Here is a 16420-nt window from a genome sequence, read left to right as displayed (position 1 = left end):
CAAACTGGGTAAAGGTTGGAATCTCTGCTTCTTATAAAATATCTAATGCAGGAAAAAGAAATGAAGGAAACAACATCCATCACAATGGCCACAAAGTACCTGAGGGGGATTACCTCCCCCTGTATATGCTCATAGGGTATTAAGTCTCTTCTTGGTAACCTGCTGTCCTTCCTCTGAGTGCCGCCAGGTCTCCCCCTCCAGGGGACATGGTCAAATATGAGGCACCATAGGGGAGGGGAATAAGGGGAAAATGGGAGGAAGGGAAGAATGGGAGGATACAAGGGATGGGATAAACATTGAGTTGTAACAAGAATAAATTAATAAAAAAGAAACCCATAAAGTATCTTGGTGTAACTCTAACCAACCAAGTAAAAGACTTGTACGAAATAAAAAAAATTCAAGTCTTTGATTAAAGAATTGGAAGAAGTTATCAGTAGATGAAAAGATCTCCCATCCTCATGGATCAGTAGGATTAACATCCTAAAAATGGCCATCTTACGAAAAGCGATCTACAGATTTCAATGTAATTCCCATATGTCAACACACTTCTTTACAGACCTTGAAAGATCAATTATCAGCTTCTTATGAAAAAACAAAGAACTCTGAATACCTAAGAAAATCTTATGCAATAACAGATCTTGTGAATGTATCTCTATCACTGATCTCAAGTTGTACTATAGAGCTTGGTAAATGTCCCCAACCCGCGGGTTCAGTTATTCGTGGAGTGGCGAGGAGGGTCACGACCTGTGAATAAAGCAATGGGCGAGAGAGAGACAGGGGCCCAGGGAAACATTGCTTGTCAAGGGCCGTTTATTGTAAGGGGGTATCCAAATTTAAAGTAAGCTTCTGGGAGGGCAGGCGGTAGGAAGGAATGCAGTGGAAAGTTACAAAATCTTCTGGGCCAGGCCCAAGGGAAGCAGGTGTGGAGTGGGGCGATTATTCAGAAGTTGTGATACACTGAATGGTCTCTTTCTCAAGGTCAGGCTGGATCTTTTGTGGTTGCCAGGCAGAATAATTATCTCAAGTATGCAGACAGCTGTGGCTTTTAGCCAGCAGGGCCTCTCAGCCACTGGGGCAGGTCAGGCAAGGTCCTATGGCTCCTGACAGGTAAACTACATGGTACTGGCATAGAAACAGACAGGTGGATCAATGGAATTGAGTGGAAAACCCAGAAATAAACTCACACACCTATGGACTCTTGATTTTGGACAGAGAAGCCAAAACCACACAATGGAAAAAAGAAAGCATCTTCAACAAATGGTGCTGGTCTAATTGGATGTCTATGTTTAGAAAAAGGCAAATAGATACTTATTCATCATTCTGCTCAAAACTCAAGTCTAAGTGGATTAAAGACCTCAACCATAAGACCAGACACACAAAATCTGTTAAAAGAAAGAGTGGGGAAAAGCCTTGAGCTCATTAGCACAGGAGACAACTTCCTGAACAAAACACCAACAGCTCAAGGTCTAAGATCAGCAATTAATAAAAGAGTCCTCATGAAACTGAAAAGCTTCTGTAAACCAAAGGACACTGTTAACAGAAGAAAACAACAGCCTCCAGACTGGGAAGTGATCTTCCCCAATCCTACAACTGACGGAAGGCTAATACACAAACTATATAAAGAACTCAAGAAATTAAACATCACCAAACCAAATTATCCAGTTAAAATATGGGTACAGAACTAAACAGAAAATTCTCAACAGGGGAATATCGAATGGCCAGGAAACACTTAGAGAAATGCTCAACATCCTTAATTATCAGGGAAATGCAAATCAAAATGATTCTGAGATTGCATCTTACACCTACCAGAAAGCCTAAGATCAAAAATCCAAGTGACAGCACATACCAGAGAGGATGTGGAGAAAGGGGAACACTCCTTCATTGCTGGTGGGAATGTAAACTTGTATAGTCACTTTGGAAATCAATCTGGTGCTTTCTCAGAAAATTGGGAATAGTGCTACTGCAAGACTACTCCTGGGCATATACCTGAAAGGTTCTCCACTGTGCAACAAGGACATTTGTTCAACTATGTTTGTCGCAGCTTTATTCAGAATAGCCAGAATCTGGACACAACCTAGATGTCCCTCAACTGAAGAATGGATAAAGAAACTGTGGTACATATACAAAATGGAATACTATTCATCTCAGCTATGAAAAACAAGGAAACTTTGAAATTTACAGGCAAATGGATGGAACTAAAACCAATCTGCCTGAGTGAGGTAACCCAGACCCAGAAAGACATGCATGATATATATTCACTTATAAGTAGATATGGGCCACACTATAATACACCGACCTAAAGAAGCTAAATAACTAGGAGGGTCCTGGGGAGAATGGATAATTGTCATTCAGAAGGGCTAGGAGAATAGACACCAGAAGCCAATGAAGAGAAGGGAGAATAGAGGTTCTCTAACAGACTTTACCCAGCAAGGGATCCAAGCAATTGCTGAGACTCACAACCAAACTTCTGGGAGGATCACAGGGAGTCTTATTGAAGAGTTGGCGAATAATAGTACCAGCAAGAGACAGGAGCTCCTTGTAAGGAGACAAATGAAGCCAACAAATCTGGCCAGGGCAGGGTGGGGCCTGGCTACCGACTGATGCACCAACCAAGGATCATGCATGGTCAGGACCAAGACGTCTGCAGAGATGTAGTTGATAGGCAGCACAGTTTCCTTGTGGGTCAACTTATGGGGAGTAGGGGCTACCTCTGACATGGACTCTGGTGCCTAGAAATTGATCACTTCCTCCTGGTATGGGGGCCTTACCAGGCCACAAAGGAAGAGGATACAGGCAGCCCATATAAGACCTGATAGGCTGAAGTCAGATGATAGGGGAGGAGGGCTTCCCCTTTCTGAAGACTAGGGGTGGAGGGAAGGGAGGGGAGATAAGAGCAGGGGAGGACAACGAAGGGGGCTACTACGGAATGTAAGGTGAACAAATTAAAAAACAAAAACCTAAGCCAGAGTCTGCCAGATTTTGAAACTTAGAGCCCTGCATCCTTAAGGGGAAAACAAATAAACAAACAAGCAAACAAAAAAGTATACTTTTGTTTTCTCTAAAGTTCAGTCATCTCTTTCCTGGTACTCAAGTTCTTTATCCTTGTCAGGGAACAAGTTTGGTGAACTACTTCATAACTACCAACACCCTGTTAACAGGAGCAGGAAAAGTCACATTATTAAAAATGAGCAAAGTAACAGTGTGTGTAAGGTTGACTAAAGGACAATTTTGATGCATATTTTAGCACAATTGAATCACAGCAAAAATGAAACAGAGTTCTGTGTCATCACATGGAGATGCTTGGTGATACTTTTTAAGCCCTTAGGACCTGGATTTCCATTCGGAGTATATTTGTGAGCCATCGGTGGCTCGGTAATATGATATGACATTTTTTTTTTTAAAGAAGCGTAGGTATTTGCAAGCAAGATTTTCCTGGTGATCAAAAGCTAACTGTGTATTTTAAAAAATGCCCAATTTTATGATAAACTTTACTAGAAAGTAAAACTACATAAGAAATTGAAATAAGAAGGTGAGTTTATTTTCTAAGACAGCACCATTTTAACTGCTGCCTAGTGAATTAATCTCTGACAGCCATTATCATATCCCATCTTCTTTTCCAGAGCAGCTGAAGTAAATGGATAGACTTTCTGCCTTTTAGAGTCTTTGGGCCGAAGCCGGATGACACATGCAATAAACATAAACAGAAAGAAGCCAGATACATGTAGCTCATATACTAGATCCTGTGAGGTAAAGCTGTAAAAGAAGATAAGTTGAAGAAAACAAATTCAATAAGGAAGAGCTTATGTTTCATAAGCAACCCTATGTGGGAAATTAAATACATATAAGTAGATATGAGACAAGAATTGAAAATGCTCTTTGGATATTCCATTCAATATTCCCCATGTCTATAATGATATTCACTGCGGAGCACTTTTATATTTATTATCCAACTTCTTAAATCCTTCAAGTATATTAAAAGATATTTACATATTATACATATTTACAGTTTAACTCCCATGAGGTAGATCCACAAACTTTCTACCAAAATTGAATATCAGTTACCTAAAATTAAACAGCTGTATGGAAAAATGTATTTTTCTTTTGCCTCTTTAATTCCCTTGCTCTGTTTTATTTATAATGTATATAGTTAGTCTTGGCTTCTTTTTCTTCTTCAACCTGACCTTTCTCTTCTCCGTAGCACTCAACTTACAAATAGCTTGATATGAACAGGCAGGGTGCCACATTTTCTGCTTGTCTTTGTCAAGTTCCAAACTCTCTGCTATAAGGCAGTCAGCACTGCTCCTGCCTAACCTCCACAACCACCAGTGTCAGGCACACTAGCTGTATTATACTGAGTCCACCCTGTTGTTCTATAGGGAAGAATCTGTCAGTCTGTGTAGGGCTGGTGCGCACCACCCGTATTCAATGTCCATGGTAAAAATTTTCTACAGTGGAACAGCAGAAATAATCCAGTTCAAAATGACTTAATATTTTTTTATGAATACTTATTCTATTTCATGAAGCAAAACGAAAGATAACCTTGAAGATGACATTTAAATTATTTTTTTACAAAGTGGAGGCTTGTTATTGAAAACTATTACATTAGCTTTTAAAAAAACATCACTACCACACTTCAATGTTAGAGACCAAATGAAATCTTGAAGACAATCATCCCTGTCCCAAATATGCCCGCTCACTAATGCTTAACATATTTTATAGGCCAGTTCACACCTGTGCTCGGATATTTTTAGCTAACCATTCACTTTTTCAGGTTTATTTACTATCCCCTACTTGTCTGTACGCATAAGTATTCTAGCTGTTCAGTCTTTCATTTTGATCAATCACAGTTCTTTTCCCTATAAAATTTCTGAGCTTGCATTTTCTTTGTTCAACTCACTCAAAATGTGCTGAAAATACACATATTAAAATTTTATTTTAATTTTTAGTAAATAGTTGACCTAATTGTTCAATTACAAATACGGTTTATGTGTTAAGTTTTTAAGCTGTTGTATTTTTCTTAAAGAAAGGCCTGCATCAAAGCCTGTGTTGTGGCTGCTACCTGCCTACACTGTTCTCCTTTGTTCCACCTTCCTATTATTCTGCTTTCAAACGTGGGGTACATTTTCCTGGCAGTGTGCATCCACTTCATCATTATGCCAGAAGTGAAACGAGGCATCGGACCTCTCTCCACCGTCAATTTCCCTTTTGTTTTCATTGTGTCCACTCAAATCAGGAGTGGCAGTCCCAAATACAAATAGGATACTATAGCCTTCAAGCCACTATTTAGTCCATAAATGTATTTTCTTAAAGGTGTCGTAATTATTTGTGTCTTCAGACTTGACAAAATAGAAACTCTAGAGTGTCCTTTGAAAACATTTAAATTTTCTTATGAGCTTTGAGCAGTGAATTTTATCCTTTAAAGTTACTACTATGAGAATCCTTATTTGCAGTAGACCCACTCTGTGTGTGCCACTTAAGGATGTTGAAGGTACCAGCTCCAAGCCTCCCTCCATGGTTTCTTGCTGGCCTCACTAATTCACCTCTATGTTTACTATATCTGGGGAAATCTTAGCAGCTCCTCCGATGCCTGGATCTTGAAAACCTAGGAACAATTGTCTGAAGTTGACATTCAAAGTGAACATATATGTGACCCAGAGTCTTTGGGCTTCACATCTGGAAAGATTTCTCTTTTTTTCACATACCCTAATATTTTTTAAGTAGCTCAGTTTTATTTATTTGCATAGTTTTTAGTATGGCTATCCAGCTTACCTGGTGTGAAGAAAAAATAGTTTTTTTTTTGTTTTTGTTTTTGAAGTTCTTTGAGAATGAGTTTTGGTCGTAGATACCGTCTTCCCCAAGCCTTCTCAGGTTCACCTCCTTCCGTACTCACTCAACTCTTGTATTTTTTTCCTAAGTGTTGAAGAGGTACTCTAACAGTACATTAAAATGTAGGCATGGTACTTGCTTGTAATTCTGGCACTGAAGTTGTGGGGGCAGGTGGAGTATAAGTTCAAGGTCATCCTTTGATATATAGCTATGTATCTAATTTGAGACAAACTCTGACAACAATGAGACTTTGTTTAACGTCAAAACAAGTATGGACCCATGCGAGCGAGAGAGCAAGACTACCAAACAGCGACTACATGAACTTTTATCGCATAGTGCACTAAATTTCACTCCAAACTGGTTATAAGTTTGCATGTAGAACTATAAAATGTCATATAAATAAAATGTTTTCAATTTCATCGAAATTAAAGCTTTTACAGATAGATAGATGATTGATACAAAGAATATTATGAAATTATCTTTAATCCTGCTTGACAAATGACATTACAAAAATGAAAAGATAAACTACAAATTAGGAGAAAATACTTGTAGTGTGTATATTGGACAAATGATTTGAGCCTATATTATATAAATAAAACCAATTTTAGAAAAAACAAGAAACAACTAAATCCCATTGTGAAACTAAGCTACCTGGTTGTTTTCTTGTTTTTTTTTTTTTAAATTGGTTTTATTTATATAATATAGGCTAAGTCATTTGATCAATATACACATTGCAAGTATTTTCTCCTAATTTGTAGTTTATCTTTTCATTTTCGTAATATCATTTGCCAAGCAGAATTAAAGGTAATTTCATAGTATTCTTTGAATTATTTAATATATATATATATATGTTTTAAGTTGATAATGACAAGAAGCAATGGATATTGATTTACGTTCAGAATTTTAGACACACCAAGATAGGAAAGATGTTTTCTTTGAGGCTATCAAATACAAATAGCCAAAACACTAAGAATTTAACATTTATATAATTCCTGATTGCATTATGGCTCTTCTTGCTATAGGTAGTTTATTGCATATGTATATAATAATATAAATATATATGCAAAAAATAAAAAATGTAAGAAAATTTTACACTATGGGAATGTAATGAATAATAATTCTTCATACTAATGATGTATACAGCAACCTGGATATAATCTCAAGAAATATTTCATAGAAATTAAAAGTAGCTAGACACAATATTACAAATTAAAAATAAAAGTCTAGCCATTATAATTGCACTTTCCAGGAGTTTTAAAGGCCAGTGAACCAATAGTTATCTTAAAAAAAAAATAGTGCCTGAGAAGTGTATCATTTGGTTTTTCTGTTTGTTTGTTTTATTTTGATACTATTTAATCAACTCTCTATGTTATATTTTACTATATTGTCTTAATCACATTTTAAGAAAGCATGCAAATTATTTGGGGAAGCCACTGAGCTTCTGTGGAATTTACAGAATTCATACTCTGGTAGAGATGAGCTTTTCTACTAACTTTCTTTCACCAGCTTTCTTTGGTCTCTCTTGCAGTTCGCAGGATTATTTTTCTTTGCATCTTGTTGCTTACTCTCACATACATGTCCTCTAAATTCAAAGGTATTTCTCTAAATTCCCACAGACAGTGGGAAGCAGAAAGTTTCTCAATTTCATTGCTTTGTTCAGTTGGAACCTTGAACATCACCAGGTATTCATACTTTAAATTCATTATGATGTGCTTTCTGGAACTTTGCATAGCTGTGAGTTTTCTATCCAATATTTGCACACACTTCTCTTTTCGCATGAATTCTTCTTGTGTTCCTGTTCTTCACACGCTTAGAATTTTCTCAACATCCTCTATAGCTTTCTATGGTAGGTAACTAATTCTGATGGCTATCTTATACTTTGCCTGCACATACAAAAAAAGCCCTGGAGTATCTTAAAAATCAAACATAAAATTACAAACACCACAAAACAAAAACTTAAGACGTACAACTTAAAGAAAGCATGGAAAGAAGCAACTCATCCCTGTGAGTAATCAAAGGTATGCACATTAAACAGTGAGATGTCATACTGGCCTTCTGTAAGAAAAAAAGAAAAGGAAAGGAAAGGAAAAAACCATTGTTTTAAAAGCTACAGGGTAAGAGACTTCTGGCAAGAATGTAAATTGCTTTCTTAAAAAAAAAAAAAAAAAAAAAAAAAAAAAAAAAAAAAAAAAAAAAAAAAGAATGTCTAACACCCTTGTTTAAAGCCTTTCAAGATGTGTTTATCTTTAAGTCACACTTATAACCTCCAATAATATATTTACAAGAATCATGTCTGAGGCACTGCAGTGATGTGTCCTGACTCTAGATGTCTGATGTAGTTATCGTAGCAGGAACTGGAGCATGCCAAAGGAACTCCACAACCATGCCGAAGCTACACAGTGAAGCAGGGACAGCCTTCGTTTAGACCCAGCAGCTCCATGGCCTTGGTTGACACTTTCCTGGAACACATATGCTGCCTGGACATTGACTCCGCACTGATCACTGACTGCAATGCTGGGCATCATTTGTATCATTGACCCTGCTTCCCGATCTGTGGAGATGCTGAAGATGATTAAGTCTGGAATGAATGTGGCTTGTCTGACTTTCTCTCATGGATTTCATGAGGACCATGCAGAGACCATTAAGAATGTACGGGCAGCCACTGAGAACTTCGCATCTGATCCCATCCTCTACCAGCCTGTTGCGGTGGCTCTGGACACAAAGGGACTTGAGATCTGGACTGGACTCACCAAGAGCAGCAGCACTGCAGAAGTAAAGCTGAAGCAGGGAGGCACCCTGAAGATCACCCTTGACCATGAATGTACACATGGAAAGGTGTGATGAGAACATCCTGTGGCTGGATTTCATGAGCATTTTGCAAGGTGGTGGACGTGGGCAGCACGGTCTAAGTGGACAATGGGATCATTTCACTGCAGGTGAAGGAGAAAGGTTTCTGACTTCCTGGTGACAGAGGTGGAGAATGGTGGCTCCTTGGGCAACAAGAACGGGGCGACCCTCCCTGGTGCTGCTGTGAACCTCAGAAAAGGACGTCCAGGATCTGAAGTTTGGAGTGGAACAGGATGTAGGGACGGTGCTTGAGTTTTTCATCTGCAAGGCAGTCGATGTGCGTGAGGAAGGTCCTGGGAGAAAAGGGCAAGAATATCAAGATCGCCAGCAAAATCTAGAACCATGAAGGCGTCCACAGGTTTGATAAGATTTTAGAGGCCAATGACCGGGTTAAGGGTGGCTCATGGGGACCTACGCATTGAAATTCGTGCAAAGAAGGTCTTCCTGGCTCCAAAGATGGTGACTGGACAATGCAACCAAGCCAGGAAGCCTGTTATCTGCGCCACACAGTTGCTGGAGAATACCGCGTCCCATCTGTGCTAACAGTAGTAGTGTAGCCAACGCCGTCCTAGATACAGAAGACTGCATCATACTGTCAGGAGAAACAGCCAAAGAGAAAGACCCTCTGAAGACAGCATACAGTACCTGATTACCCATGTGGTAGAAGCTGCCATCTACTCCTTGCAGTTATTCAAGGAACTCCGCTATCTGGCGCCCATTACTAGGGACCCCACAGAAGCTGCCACTTACAACTCCTTCAGTGTTGCAGTAGGGCTATAATCGTGCTCACAAAGTCTGGCAGCCTCACCAAGTGGCTAGGTACCACCCTAGAGCTCACTTCATCACTGTGACATGCAATCCCCAGACAGCTCGCCAGACCCATCTGTATGGATATCTTCCCCGTCGGGCTGTGTGAAGATGCAGTGCAGGATGCCTGGGCTGAGGATGTTGATCTTCATGTAAACTTGGGCATGAAATTTGCAAGGCCCTAGGCTTTTTCGAGAAGGGAGATGTGGTCATTGAGCTGACGGGCTGACATCCTGGCTCTGGCTTCACCAATAACATGCGTGTACTGCCTGTGCTTTGATGACCCTCTGGAGCCCCTCTTCTAGCTCCTGTTCCATCCAATCCATTAGGCCAGCAATGCTTGTAGTGCTCACTCTGGGTCATAGACTGACTGGCAGTGGTGGGCTGAGACATAGCGGGAAAATAAATGCCTCTGAGACATGGAATAGAGCCCAGCTGTCTACCACACAGCCCTGCCCGAGCCAGGGGTAAAGGAAGAATGCACGATTGGAGAACGTCTGACTTTACCATAGAAGAACAGCAACATCTCTGTGTGCTTTGCTCCTGAGAAGGTTATCCAGAGAACTCCCAGCTCTGGCCTGGGTGACATCAAGAGTAGGGCTTGAGGGCATGGGGCCCAGGGTTCCAGTGTAGATAATCTCTGGCCCTGGCCCTGACTTGACCTTTGGCTTCCCTCACTCCTCATTGTGCACCCCACTCTGCTGTTAATTCAGATACTCCACTCTCCACCTTCTCTTCAGCTCTAGGCCTGTTGCTATAGTGCCCTCCTAAGTGTCAATAAACAGCAGCTGAAGGAATCGGGGGAAAGAATTATGTCTGAACACAAACACGTAGGGCACAGATATTTACCGCAATATTTGTCAAATGACAACACATCTCCATTTCTAGTAATGTTCATAATTGATGCATTGTCTAGCCAATGTTTGACATCATGGAATATATTTAAGGAATATTTCAGGAAGATACCACAATATTCTTTTTTAAATTTAAGTGTACATATAGGAACAGCTCTAGGAATGTATATCAAATCATTGATGTTGTGAAAATGAATATATGCATATTTTGTTTCTTGTATTTTACTGAACATTTAAAAAGGTTTAGAATCCACATACATTATACTAGGTTTGGATTGGTATTCTAGAAGACATAGAATTAACACCCTAATTAATGCTCCATGTGTCTCAGGTTCCTTGCAATTTTTCTTCACTTGGTCTGAATTTCATTCGTCCATATATGACCAATATGCTTTACTTGTCAAATCACCATATGGTTTCTCATGAACCAGTTGTCTCTTCATTAGAACTATTTTGATACTGTACAGCACCTCCACCTTCCAGCTCTATTTTCCTCTATTATTTGTGACACCATCATCCTAAACAGTTGGTCGCATTTAGATCGCTACATACTCCATATTATTGTTACTAATTTCATGCTTTTGAATCTACATTTTTCTTTGATTGTAGTTGTTTGTTTTTGTTGTTTGATTGATTGTTTGTGTTTATGTCAGTGTTCCAGGAATAATACCCATCTTTTATAGCCAATGAACTGCATATTCTACTTGAAATCTAACCTAGTTGTGGACATTTTGTTTTTTTGAACTTCCATAATATTCCAATCATGCATTTATGAAATTGTTCTCTTATGATAACTAATAGTAATTGAGAAATATTTGCTGTTGAAGTCCAGCCTTAGGCCATGGTGATCTGATAGGATACAAGGTATTATTTCAATCTTCTTGTATCTGTTGAGGCTTGCTTTGTGACCTACTATGTGATCAATTTTGGAGAAGGTTCCATGGCATGCTGAGAAGAAGATATAATCCTTTGTGTTTGGGTGAAAAGTTCTGTAGATATATGTTAGATACATTTGATTCATGACATTGGTCAGTGTCATTATTTCTAGGTTTAGTTTCTATTTCAAAGACTTATCCTTCAGTGAAAGTGGGGTGTTGAAGTCTCCCACTATTAATGTGTTGGGATCGATATGAGGTTTAAGCTTTGTTAATAGTTCTTATACAAATGTGGGTGCCCTTGTATTGGGAGTGTAGATGTTTACAATTGTGATGTCATCTTGGTTGACTTTACCTTTAATGAGTATGAAGTGACCTTCTTCATCCTTTTGATTAATTTTTGTTGTAAGTATTTTATTAGATATTAAAATGGCTACACCAACTTGCTTTTTGTTTCTGTTGCTTGGAATACCTTTTTCCAGCATTTTACCCTGAGGCAATGTGTATCCTTGTGGCTGAGATGTGTTTCTTGAATGCAGAAGAATGTTGGGTTTTGTTTATGCATCTGTGGTCTCTTAGGGTTTGCAGAACCTCTGTCCAGGACCTTTGGCTTTTATAGTCTCTGCTGAGAAATCAGATGTAATTCTGATAGGTTTACCATTATATGTTACTTGGCCTTTTTCTCTTGCTGCTTTTAACATTTTTTCTTTGTTCTGTATATTTTTGTTTTGATTATTATATGATGGGAAGATTTTGTTTTCTGGTCTATTCTCTTTGGTGTTCTGTAGGCGTCTTGTATGTTTATAAGCATCTCCTTCTTTAAATTGGGGAAATTTTGTTTTATGACTTTGTTGAAAATATTTTCTGGGCCTTGGAATTGGGTGTCTTCTCTTTCCTCAGGTTTTGTCTTTTCATGGTGTTTTTGATTTCTTGGATGTTTTGTGTAGAGAATTTTTCAGATTTAGCAATTTCTTTGATGGTTGTTTCAAGATCTATGTTTATATCTTCTAGTCCTGAGATTCATTCCTCCATTTCTTGGATTCAGGTTGAGAAGCTCACTTCTATGTTGCTTACTTTCTTCTCTAAGGTCTATCATTCTCATCTTTCTTCTGTCTGTCCCTTTATCATTGTTTCCATTTTCCTTTTCAGTTCTTGAACTGCTTTATTGATTTCCTTCCTCTGATTGTTTAATTTTCCCGAATTTCTTCCATTGACTTGCTATAGGCCTCTTTTATGTCTTCAACCTGTTTGGTTGCATCTTCCTGCATTTGTTCACAGATTTTATTCATTTCTTCCATTATCATCTTCATTACTAAGAATTTGAGGTCATTTTCTTGTATTTTGATTATGTTTGAGTTCTCAGGGTTGCTTTCTTTGGGATAAATGGCATCTGGAGATGACGAATTGTTTTGGTTTTTGTTGTTTGTGTTCTTACACTGGACTTTAGTCTTCTTGTTGTCGTCTCTGATGTTGGGAGGTAGCTTCGGGTATCTTTCACTGGTCTTTGAGAATGGATAATTGGTGAGTGATTATAGGTTGAGTGCCCTTGCCTGTGGGGAACAAAGAATTCTTCCATGGAACAGGCAGGTGACCTGGTTTCTGCTCCAGGAGACTTTGCTCTACACTTTCAGTTCCACACTGGGTCAGCACAAGTAGGCTTCTGCCTGATCCCATTCAGATTGTACTACTGAGGTAGTTTAGTCCTGATGAGTTGTGGCTGCTGTTTAGGTTTCCGTCCTGATCCATCAGGGTTGTCCAGCATCTCCCAAGTATGTGGGAGACTGACTAGGATGGGTTTTATCTGTCTAATTGTGCAGGCACATTCTGCTTTGGCCAGTAGCTAGGTTCCTGGTCTGATCCATTTAGATAGTGCAATTTGGCGGTTCAGACCTGCTGAGTAGTGGCTGCTATTTAGATTTCTGTCCTGATCCCAAGAGCGTGGTGAACCCTGACAGGCTGTGGAGACTGGCTAGGCTGGGTTTTATCTGACCAATTGTGCAGGCGCAGGCCACTGTGGCCAGTATCTAGGTTCTTGCCTGGACCTCTTTAGATAGCTCAAGTGTGGCAAAGTGGACCAGTTGCATTGGGGCCACTGTTTAATTTTCTGTCCTGACCCTTCAGGGTTCCCTAGCCTTTTCCAAGATAGTGAGAGACCCTGCAATGCCATATAGCCTGGCCTGGCCTGGTTTTAACCGCCCAATTGTACAGGCAAGGACCCCTGTGGCCAGTAGCTAGGTTCCTGTCTGGTCACATTCAGACCGAGCTGCTGTGGCTGGGTAATGTGTTCACAGCTGCCTGGGCTTCTCTGGGACCCCTGGGGCTTTCTGTGGACTAGCATGGAGTGAGTAGTGGGGGTGGGGGCGGTCTGTGAACAGATCCACCCATTGTCCTGAGATTTCCCTAGGCCAAGAGCTCTGGTGTTTTACCGTCCCAAACACCGAGTTCAGGTTATAGAGCCCAGCCGCAGTTTGTGGGCGGGTTCCAGTCCGGCCTCTGGGGACTGGTCTCAGGTCCTCTGTGGGCCATTGGTTGGTCTGGGGCCAGGCCCACCTGTGGTCTGCACTGCGCAGGAACCCACTCACCTAGTATTCTCCAGTTCTTGCAGTCTGTGTCTCCCAGTCAGGTTCCTGGTCTTCGTGAGGTAGATCAGATACATTTCATGACTGGTGCTGCCATCTTGGAATCTCTGCCACCCCCACCCCCTGCCTGAAACATTGTTTAATAGGATGAAATTGTCTATTTGTGACAGTGTCAGTGCTTAAACATGTTAAAGATACTCAAACCATATGTGACAAAACGGGGTATATATAATTCTAGAGTAGAAATCAAGAATGTAAAACTTTATATAAAGATGAAAAAAGTAACTGGATAGCATAAGAGTACAATGTGCATGTAGCACACTCAAAGCTCTGAATTCAATCCCAGCGCAAAAATAAAAGTGGGAGAGTGAGAACAAGAAAGAACAGGAGACAAACGAGACCAAATACATAGGAACAATAACATAGTAGACCCAGCATTTAGATAAATCAAAAAGTAAAATAAAATGTAATTTAAAAGTCAGTATTCTTATTCTAATCATGATAGCCTTTGTCAATGAGTTTCCATAGAATGGAATGAGCCAGAGGGTCAAATAAAGAAGTCAACAAGAAGAAATGTAAATATGAAATCATTAACAAATATTTCTTTAAATAACAAAGTTGTGGGCCAGATGCATGGTTTGGTGGTAATTCTGGTGACCTACATACATGTCTCTCAATTCAATGCACAACCTATCACCCCTTTCCAAAACAGACCAGAAGTTCATTAATTTCTTTTGAATATCTCATCCCTAAAGAAGTATAAGGTAACATTTCTGAGACATAGAGAAGGTGATAAAGAGAATTCTCCTTCTATCATTTGGCAATGGGTTAGATTTTCTTTCTTCTAGTACTTGAAAAGATCAGATAAAATATGCAGCTAAGGTTTATTGAAAAAAGTATTGCCTTTCAATAGAAAATAAACTGTCCATTGGCTAGATCTGAACAGGGGATCTTGGTTCACTGCATGCATTGTCCTTGGGTGGTACAAGAGTTTATGAATGCCCTCCCCCCTGGGTCCAGATCAGTCAGCCTTGATGATCTCCTTGTAGGGCTCCTGAACACACCAGGTTCTTTCATCCTCACATTCTTCCACATGGAAATAAAATATTCTATGCTTTCTAGAAATATATTCATTTCATCAATATGGATCAACTTGCTAAAAATTAAGTGAGGCAATATGCAATGTAACCACTGGGCAGAAAGATGTGTTTCAGATCTAAACATTCTTGACATTTTCACCAGCTAAGGAATTACTCTTCACACTGTGATTAAGTTACTTAGTGCTTCAATAAAAACAGCTGCTGGTTTTCCTTCTCAAGGTCTGTATTTTAAAATTATAAGTGCAGCAAGATTTGCAAATGCTTTGTATTTTCATTTGGAATTTCCTTTCTAAAACATCTGTTCATGTTTGTTTGTATGTGTAGCAATGTTTTCTGTATGTGTGCTTATATGCCTAAGTATCATGATATCTGAGTCTAGAGGAAGGCACCAGATTTCTCAGAACTAAAATTATAGACATTTATGATCTGTCATGTGTGTGAAAATTCAACCTGGGTCTGCAGATACAGCAAGTGCTCTTAACCAGTGAGAAATTTCTCCAAATTCTCCTTTTTAAGCTTACTGAGAGTTTGGATAAAAGGTAGGTATTTTAGATATTTGTTTAAGGTGCCAAGTGTTACATAATTTCATTTTAGTCCAATGGTGAAGGTATGCCCTTAATAAAATAATATACACAATTAGCATATTAACTTGTTCTCTCAATAAAGTAAGATACAATTACCCAGAGTTGTCTGCAATGTCATTCATTTCTCTAGAAATAAACACTGGTTTGATTTTTGAAAACTACAAAAAAAAAAAAAAAAAAAAAAAGACGAAAAAGGAAAACCACAACCAACTCACATCTAAAAAATCCAAATCTCTGAAGATTTAGGCAGGAGGTGTTCAAGTTCAAGGCCAGTCTGAGGTACATCAAGAGACCCAAACTTAACAAAAGTAGACATTTCTATTTGGAAATTTTATGTAAGATTCACGGCTGTCATTTTTACTTAGGTATGTTATATGTAGTTTTTATTTTATTTTTTGCTTTTCAATTCACTATACCAGTCTTTCTATTTCTTGACACCATCTTTGACATATATTATCATTTTTATTGCTGCATACTATACATTTGGTGTTCTTCATTTATTCCTTGACCAAATATATGCCATTCTGTCACTTATTTCCTGTCTTCCTATTCAGAGCAGATATGTTTACCTGAAAGAGACCCCCTCACACACACAAATTCAGGGCTATTGCTTCCTTCTAGAAGGGAAGAAGTAGGATCATTAGACCCTTGCCTGATATTCTAGTTGCTCGCTCCCTCCACCCCTTCCAGCTGTATGCCCTTGGGAGGTAGGAGATTTTCTAGGGTTCAGACATCAATGGAGTTGTGAGTGATCTGTGGTGGAGTGGTACATTGGGGTAATACAGTATCAGAATGTAAGGCCCTAAGCTCCTGTAAGGATTCTCCAGTCTTTTCTTTGTTTAAGCATGCAACAGTTGGATAGAAGAGTTTTCTCTTTTTAGTGTCCTCTATGGAGTAAAGAGACATCGCTATGCATCTTTCCAGGAAGTATTATATAACAGGCATTTA

At 39.2% G+C, this 16420-nt stretch overlaps 1 pseudogene; it reads left to right on the top strand.

Moving 5' to 3' along the window:
- Positions 1-8197: 8197 nt before the first annotated feature.
- Positions 8198-9760, top strand: LOC127206980 (pyruvate kinase PKM-like; annotated as a pseudogene).
- Positions 9761-16420: the final 6660 nt, after the last annotated feature.

Source organism: Acomys russatus, chromosome 24, assembly GCF_903995435.1.
Source record: "Acomys russatus chromosome 24, mAcoRus1.1, whole genome shotgun sequence".
Taxonomy (NCBI): domain Eukaryota; kingdom Metazoa; phylum Chordata; class Mammalia; order Rodentia; family Muridae; genus Acomys; species Acomys russatus.
The sequence above is the reverse complement of the archived record's forward strand: the minus strand, read 5'-3'. Positions and strand labels throughout refer to the sequence as shown.